This window comes from Heloderma suspectum, chromosome 1 (assembly GCF_057233095.1).
Source record: "Heloderma suspectum isolate Gila_16-S chromosome 1, 16-S_ref, whole genome shotgun sequence".
Classification (NCBI taxonomy): domain Eukaryota; kingdom Metazoa; phylum Chordata; class Lepidosauria; order Squamata; family Helodermatidae; genus Heloderma; species Heloderma suspectum.
The window spans coordinates 148,463,003-148,471,022 of NC_139458.1; positions in this window are offsets into that span (position 1 = coordinate 148,463,003).

Here is an 8,020-nt window from a genome sequence, read left to right on the forward strand (position 1 = left end):
GATGGGGAAGTCTGATCTAGCAAATACCTTCACTAGCACATTTCCCCCCATCATCATAGCCATATATTGTTTGCCAAGAGGTTCTTCTCCCTAAATGCTTACTAAGTTTTTGTCATCAGCCCATGAAATGGTGCAGTTCTGTTGGGGCCTCAGTGGCCAAATGATAGCTAGAGCAAATGCTGAAGACAGAGGAGGTGATTCAGGAGTCTTAAGCTTGAGGTATAAAAAGAAGGCTTTGGGGGTTTCTTTTAATCATTGGCTGTTTGCAAATCATCAATTCAGGACCACTGCTGATGAGAACCTTAAATAAGGAAGCCTGTGGGTAACAGCAAGTTTGTTATTCTGAGACTGCCTGATAAATGAATCAGACAGAAGCTACTAGGTTTCGATCCCCTGGGAGAACAGTATTAATAGCAAGAGAGACTTGTTCTGGAGTAAATGCCCTAATTGGCATGGTAACTTGCGTCACTTTTATTATTTGGTTGAGAAAAATATAAGCAGTTAATTAATGCTTTCGGGATTTGATGGGTTAGGGATGGCAGGGGGCAGGAGAGAGTGGTAGGCCCTTCCATGTAGTGGAAAAAGACAATCATTTGAGAAAAAAAAGCATTTTTTATTTTATGTGAAATATTTGGCAAGCAAAACACAGCTTGATTTGAAACATACTGGACATAAACAGATGTAGGTCTTCCTTTCACTCATCTGAATGACTCAAACCAGTTCTCTTAAGCAACAAAAACAGGAGCCACCAATACCAGGATTTAGAGAGGAAAAAGTGCCATTCATGTCCCATATTCAGAGCAATTCTCACTGAAAATAACCTAAATCCCATGTTCCTGTGATATTCTTTCTTCCTCTATCTTTTTTTTAAGATGGAGGTTGACTGAAGTCTCAAGACTAAAGTTACCACAAGATGTAGTGATGACCACCAATTTGCATGGCTTTAAAAGAGGATTGGACAAATTCATGCCATGGATCATGATATGTCTAGTCATGATGGCTATATGCTGCCTCCAGTATCATAGTCTGTATGCCAATGTATACCAGTTGCTAGGCAACACAAGCAGGATGCAGCTGGTTGGCCACTGTGTGAATAAAATGCTGGCTTAGCTAGGCCTTTGGTCTGATTCAGCATGGCTCTTCTTATGTTCTTAAAGTCATCAAGAATAGTCTGAAATAAGTGTATGTAGTTTTGCCCATGTAGCTAAGCAGGTCTCAGCCTGGTTAATACCTGGCTAGAGAAAGTGTGGAATCTCTAAACAGCTTAGGAGCTGGCTATCTAAGGGACATTTGTCTCATTATGAACCTGTCCAGTTATAAAGATCAGCAAGAGATGTCTTTCTTGAGGGCACCATTACACACAGAGGCCCATTTGTTGGGCATGTGTGAAAGGGCTTTCTCCCCCCGCCCACACACACACAGATTGGCACAACAGTTAGCAAGAGTAAAAAACAAACAACAACAAAACACCCATTGGACCAATGGGCTTTTTTTTTTTAAGCTCTGGGGAGGTGACTTGTAGGCAAATGGGGGAGTGGTTTGGGAAGGAAGAATTAAACTTTCCCTCCTCACATGCTTGAATCCCATTCGGATCAGGGTCACCATACTTATTTTTGAGTAGAGAAAAAGCCCATATGGAGCTGTATGCCACTTATTTATTTATTTATTTATTTATATACTTATATACCACTTAATACATTCAAGAGAGAGCACAACTTCTGAGCTGAGGTCTAACCATGTTGGCCACCTTTTCCCAAAATGCCTTCTGTCAAGGGCCCAATCCACTACCCAGAAATGTTGCAGAAGTTAGGCCGCTGGTTAGAGATGGTATTATTTGTCTATATATCTATATATCTATAAATATATAATTCTGAAGACCCACATGCAAAATCTCTGATAGGACGCACATGACATGGCTGCTTCTCCTTGTTTTTCCAAGAGGTATCCCTTTCAAGGGAACTCTATTAAAACGCCTCAGATCTTCACTGCTTTCATGCTGACTTCATTCCCATCCCATTTGATTTGTTCCAAGCTTCCTATTGTGAAATTAATAGCTCCCAAAGAAGCTACCAGAATATGTTTTACTTTAGCATCCTATGAGAGCTGAAGCTTAAAAAAGAGACTAAGTGAAATTAAGAGGGTGCTTTCTGTACCTCTCAACCTCTTCTCTAGTATCTGCTCAACATTTTTGAATGAAACTTTTCTGTTCTTGCAACTGTGAGATGAGTTCTGGGAAATGCAGAAATCCTAATTCCTTCACTTCTCAGGGATTCATTTTAGAATTGTACAACTGAAGGGCTGGAAGAGATCTTAATAGACTATGGCATACACATCTCCATTTTGGCAACTGATTTAAACAGCAGCTGCAGAGATTTAGGGTTTAATATCGAAGAGGGAAATTCTGTAGCAGCAGCAGTTGGGCAATGGAACAGTTTGCCAGAAGAAATTTTTGAAATCCCTTCTTTAGGCTAGAGCAAAAGCAGATTTGCACATGCATACTTGTAATTCAAATGTCTAGTCACTTAGTGACTTAGCATTTTAATACTTGCAGTCAAACATGTGGATTTCCAGCAATGAAAAGCATTACATTCAGGGATGAGAGAACCAGGGATGCTTGAGATCGATGAGATTCTCACTCCCATTTTCATTTGTGACCTGCTTTTCTTTTTCTTTTGAATGGGAAAAGTGTCCGTTTTTGTGTGCATTTTTCAAAACTGCACACTTTCCTCCCATTGACTAAAGTGTGAAAATGCATATCTATATATCTATATCATCTATCTATTTTAAAAATGAGCACTTCAAAATGCACATTTTAAAAAATATATATGCATTTCACACTTTAGTGAAGGGGGACAAGTGTGCACAGTTGAACATGAACACAGCTTTGGGACTGTGTGAGCTTTTTCTGGAAAATGCAGCCCCATTCCTGATCACTTGTGATGTGAATGAGGTGCATTCTGATAGGCCCGGCCCAAGTTATATGCCGCCTCAAGCGAGGTGGCGCTGCCGCTGCTATGCTCACTTCTTTGGCCACTCTTGCTTGCTCCCGCAACTGCTTCCTTCCTCCCCTGTTGCAGCCACCGCCCCGGGACTCCCCTCGCCCTGCTCAGCCCACATGTGCCTGCCTTGGCAGTTGGCACAGCAAGCACTGGCAAGCTGCTCTCTCGCATAGCAGGTAGGAGAAAGGCTGGCCTTGAGCTGGGGCTGCTCTTTCACAGAACGTCTGCAGCACCTCCATTACTGTTGCGGAGGGGTGAGCAACATCAAGCAGAAGTGCTGTGGCTGGGCCACAATGGAAGAGCAGCTAGACAGGCAGGAGCAAGAGGGCAGCCAGGCTGCTGGCTGCCCAAGCAAGTGAGGGAGGCCAAGCGAGCAGGGGGCAGACAGCAGCGGCAGCCAAAGCGTCGGGGAGGCAGCTCCAGACCCTCCTGGTGCGGGTGGGGGTGGGGGAAAGAGTGGCACAATTCCCCGCTCTTTTCGATCTGCCACCTAATGCAGGTGCATGACCCCACCCCACATAATGGTAGGGTGGTCCCTGCTTTCTGATCAGCTGGGAACAAGATACATCCTGATGATTTGCAAACTGACATGAAACTCTCGTAGCTAGATTCTGAATTAAATTGCATGGGATAACAGAGGATGGGGAATTTCTATGGGCTAGTTTATATTCAAAGTTCAAACACATTATACCGGAGGTGGTCAGAAAGTAGATCTCTGGATGTTTTGGACTTCGACTCCCAGCATTCCTGACCATTGGTCATGCTGGGAGAAGATTCTGGGAGTTGAAGTCCAAAACATCTGGAGATCTACCTTCTCTCTCTCCCCACCTCTGCATCCTGCAGGTGGGTTTCTCAACATTTGATGCCTGGCAGCTGAATGTCTCAACAGTCTCCGCTTAAAATCATGGGGTCTGATCTGATATGTAAGTTCTATCTGTGATATTGGACTTCTGATGGATTTGATTTTGAACCTGCCTTATAATCCTGATGGTTGTTTTTATACCTACGTTTTAGTCATCTAGTGATGATGACCATGCATGTGTGCACTTGTGCTAAGATGAGGTTGTTCCTAGTGGACTATGTGGATCAAATTTGCTCAGCTGCAAATAGAGATGGATACCTCCCCCCCCCGGTATGGGTTCTCTGGGGCCTGCCCAGCCCCTACCCCACTCTCACACTCCTAGAATTGTGCTTGACCATCCTGCTGCACTCACCGAGCCACCTGCACCCACCCAGGCCCTGCCCTCCCATTTACAAATAGTAAATGGGCTATTTATGCCTGTAATCTCATTTATATGGGTGATTCATGGTGCCATTTTGCATATAGCTGTATATGTGCATATTTGCGACAGCCATGTTTTTTGTAAAATGGCCATCATGATGCTGGAGCATGAAGCTTGGGTGAGTGTAGGCAGCTTGGCAAGCATGGTGGGGGGAGGGTCGAGTGGGAGCAGGGTCTTGGTGGGAATGGCTCAGGGGCATGGGGGGGGAGTCCACTGGACTCCCGGACCAAATTGGGCACCTGCACCATCCCTAGCTGCAAATACAGGGACACCCACTTCTGTGTTTGCTGCTGACATGGGCATTTGCAGGAAAGAAGCAGGAAGTAAGATGCTTTGCCCGCTCCTCTCCACAGCTTATCCCCCACAATCTCTTCCCCCAACTGCTTTTCCACACTTATCCAGCAATCATGTCGAGAACCCCAGTTAGAAAATAAGCAGCTAGGGGAAGGAGTTGCAGAAGAAAATAAGAGGATGGGGAAAGATTAAGCAGTCCTCACTTCTGCTACCACATCTATCCTGCGAATACACATCCCACCCCCATGTCATTGCCCTGTACATCAAAAGCAAAGGCCAGGTTGGGGATTCCATAAACATGCCATTCTGCTTTATAGTATATTGCTACAATGCAGGGATTTGGGCCTGATAGCTCTAAAGGGCAATTCCAGCCCACTGACTGCCACATGATTGTTTATTGTGATTGCTTACTGAGTGAAATTAGCTATAATGAGCTTTTTGTTTATTTGCTTGCTTTCAGCTAGATCTGCCGAAAGCTTTCAGAGATAACGAGTTCTGTTATTAGGATTATTCTGACATGGGACCATAAAGATGACATAGTGAATTGAGGATAACCGGGAAATGTCATAAAGGAGGTAGAGCTGACAGGTGTTCTCCTCCAGATAAATATGCAGTTCAACCTGAACCGTTCAGGCACACTCATGGCTGTATAATAAATAGAATGGATGGTAAAGTCAAGTGAACAAATAAGAATCACAGCCAACCTTTCTAGAAGAAAAGATCATGGTTTTGACAAATGAAGAAATAAGGTTGCCACAGATGTGCTTCTAATGGTCATGTTGTGTGTGGTTCAATGAAACCAATCTGGCATCTGCTTAGTCTTGCAAATGTTTTGTACATGACTGACTGAAGTTTATAAGTCTGCAGCTTTATTCGTGAAGCTTTCTTATTGCCTGGCATGTCAAAGATGATCCTTGTAGTTAATGTCCCTGAGTGCTGATGAAAAACACCCTGTGTTTTCATACTCTTCTAAGAGAAAATAATGTAAATGTGAATCAAATGTGTTAAGGAAGACAAGCTGAGACAGGGGTTCTTGTAAACTGTGGCAGGTTGTACAACCACTTATGCAAGTTTCTCTGTGGGAAGGTTCAATACAAATCTTGTGCCATTCCATATTGTATTGGTGAACATTGCTTGGTCCTAATGAAGGTGTTGTTTCACTGTCCATGCAACATATCTCAAAGCCTCAGTGTCATGCTTCTTCATTGTTGGATTCAGAATGCATTCAAATTTCAGCATCCAGTTTGTGGCAACTGACTCTGTATATGCTCAGAATCTGCATTCATTTGTGCAGTTTTCTCTTCTCATCTACACATACAGGATTGTGCAGGGGAATGAGCAGCCACTAAGGCAAGAGATATTCCTCACCACTTCCATCGAGATATTCCCATGCAGGGGGAGTATAAGCAAATATGTGTTTCTGAAAGGGACTGTATAGGGAATTCCGTGTTTTACAGGCCCATAGAATATACCAGTTTTATATCCCACTATGGCAGTGACTACTATACCAGAGCTAAAATTAGTGCGATATGGTTGTGAATCTGTGCTCCTAAGTACTCCTAGCAGCAAAGGAGAAAGCAAAGTAATAGTTGTAGTGTAGAAAAAACAAAACACTAATGTGGAAAGAGGACTCAGGCCTTTGGGAACTATGTACGCCAAATGTGTGTGGAGGGGGAGCATGCTAGCCCCCCTCCAGTCATCATTTCCATGAATACAGGAGGCTTTCCCCTCAGAAATTCACCTTCCACATGTAGAGGGCAATGGGAACACATGAGGAGGGGGTGGGGCTGCTGCATTCTTCCTCCTCATATGTTTAGCATACACAGTTCCTGAACACCTGAACAGGACTAATAGCCAAACCTAGAAAGACCCTTGCAACTCTGTTGCCATCTTCCAGTGACTGACTGCACTGTGTATGGGTAATGGCCCCTCACTAGGGGTGCATGAGAAATTTGTTTCAGTTCATTTTTGATCAGGATTTACCAAGTTCACACCTTCTCGACTGAACACAGACTTGAATACAATCTGCAGTCAAAGTCTGTACATTTCCAAGCTTGCAGTATCATTTATGGACACCCCCCCCCCCACCAAATGCATTCAACAGCATGCATACATCTGAAAATGTTCATGAAAAAAAATGTACTTCTGAAACATGCACACACATATGCTCAGGAAAAGTGAAAGAAGCTGTGCTACAATCCCTGCCAGTTGTGAATAGGGATGGCGGAGAATTTCTTCATGAATCTCCGGGAGGCTGAATGCCAATGCATTCGGCCCCCCGAAATTGGTGAGAAAATTCTCCGACACCCCCCTGCCCCCCCGGGATGGGACTTACCTCTGTCGAATGTCCCTCTTGGTGGCGGGTCCCGGCGGCATTTCAGCGGCGGCGGGAGCGGCGGCGGGGGCGGCGGCTGGTCTTCCGACCAGCTGCTGCTGCCACCATTTCCCAGTAAAGTAAAAAAAAAAAAAAAAGTGATAGGCTACATAACGATTACATAGCCTATCACGGCTAGATTTTTAAAGTCAGCCGTGATAGGCTACGTAAATCTTTATGTAGCCTATCACGGCTGACTTTAGGAAAAAAAAAAAGCACGTACGCAAATGGCGGCGCCCATGGGCACCGCCATTTGTGTTCCTTATTTGGGCACGGGTAGTCTACATAAAGATTTATGTAGACTACGGTAGGGTTGGCGGAGAATTTCTCCCCGAAACTTCGGGGGGCCGAGCGCCAATGTGTTCGGCCCCCTGAACAAGTTTTGGGGAGAAATTCTCCGCACCCCCTTGCCCCCCGCACCCCCCCCGGGACGGGACTTACCTTCACCGAATGTCCCTCCCGGCGGCGGGTCCGGCCAGCGGTTCGGCGGGTCTTCGTGCGGGGCGGGAGCGGCAGCCGGACTTTTGACCGGCTGCCGCCGCTGCCATTCCAATAAAAGAAAAAAAAACCGCCCCCGTGATAGGCTACGTGACGATTAACGTAGCCTATCATGGCTAGATTTGCAAAGTCAGCCGTTATAGGCTACGTAAATCGTCACGTAGCCTATCACGGGTGACTTAAAAAAAAAAAAAGCACGTACGAATAATGGCGGCCCCCATAGGGAGCCGCCATTCCCGTTCCTTATTTGGTTGCTGTAGTCTACGTAAATCTTTATGTAGACTACGGCGAAAATAAGGGCAACACTATTTGCGTTGCCCTTATTTTCGCCGTAGTCTACGTAAAGATTTATGGAAACTACAGCAACCAAATAAGGAACGCGAATGGCGGCTCCCTATGGGGGCCGCCATTTGCGTATGCGCTTTTTTTTTTTAAAGTCACCCATGATAGGCTACGTGACGATTTACGTAGCCTATCACGGCTGACTTTGCAGATCTAGCTGTGATAGGCTACGTTAATCGTCACGTAGCCTATCACGGGGGCGTTTTTTTTTTTTTAACTTTTTAGTTCGC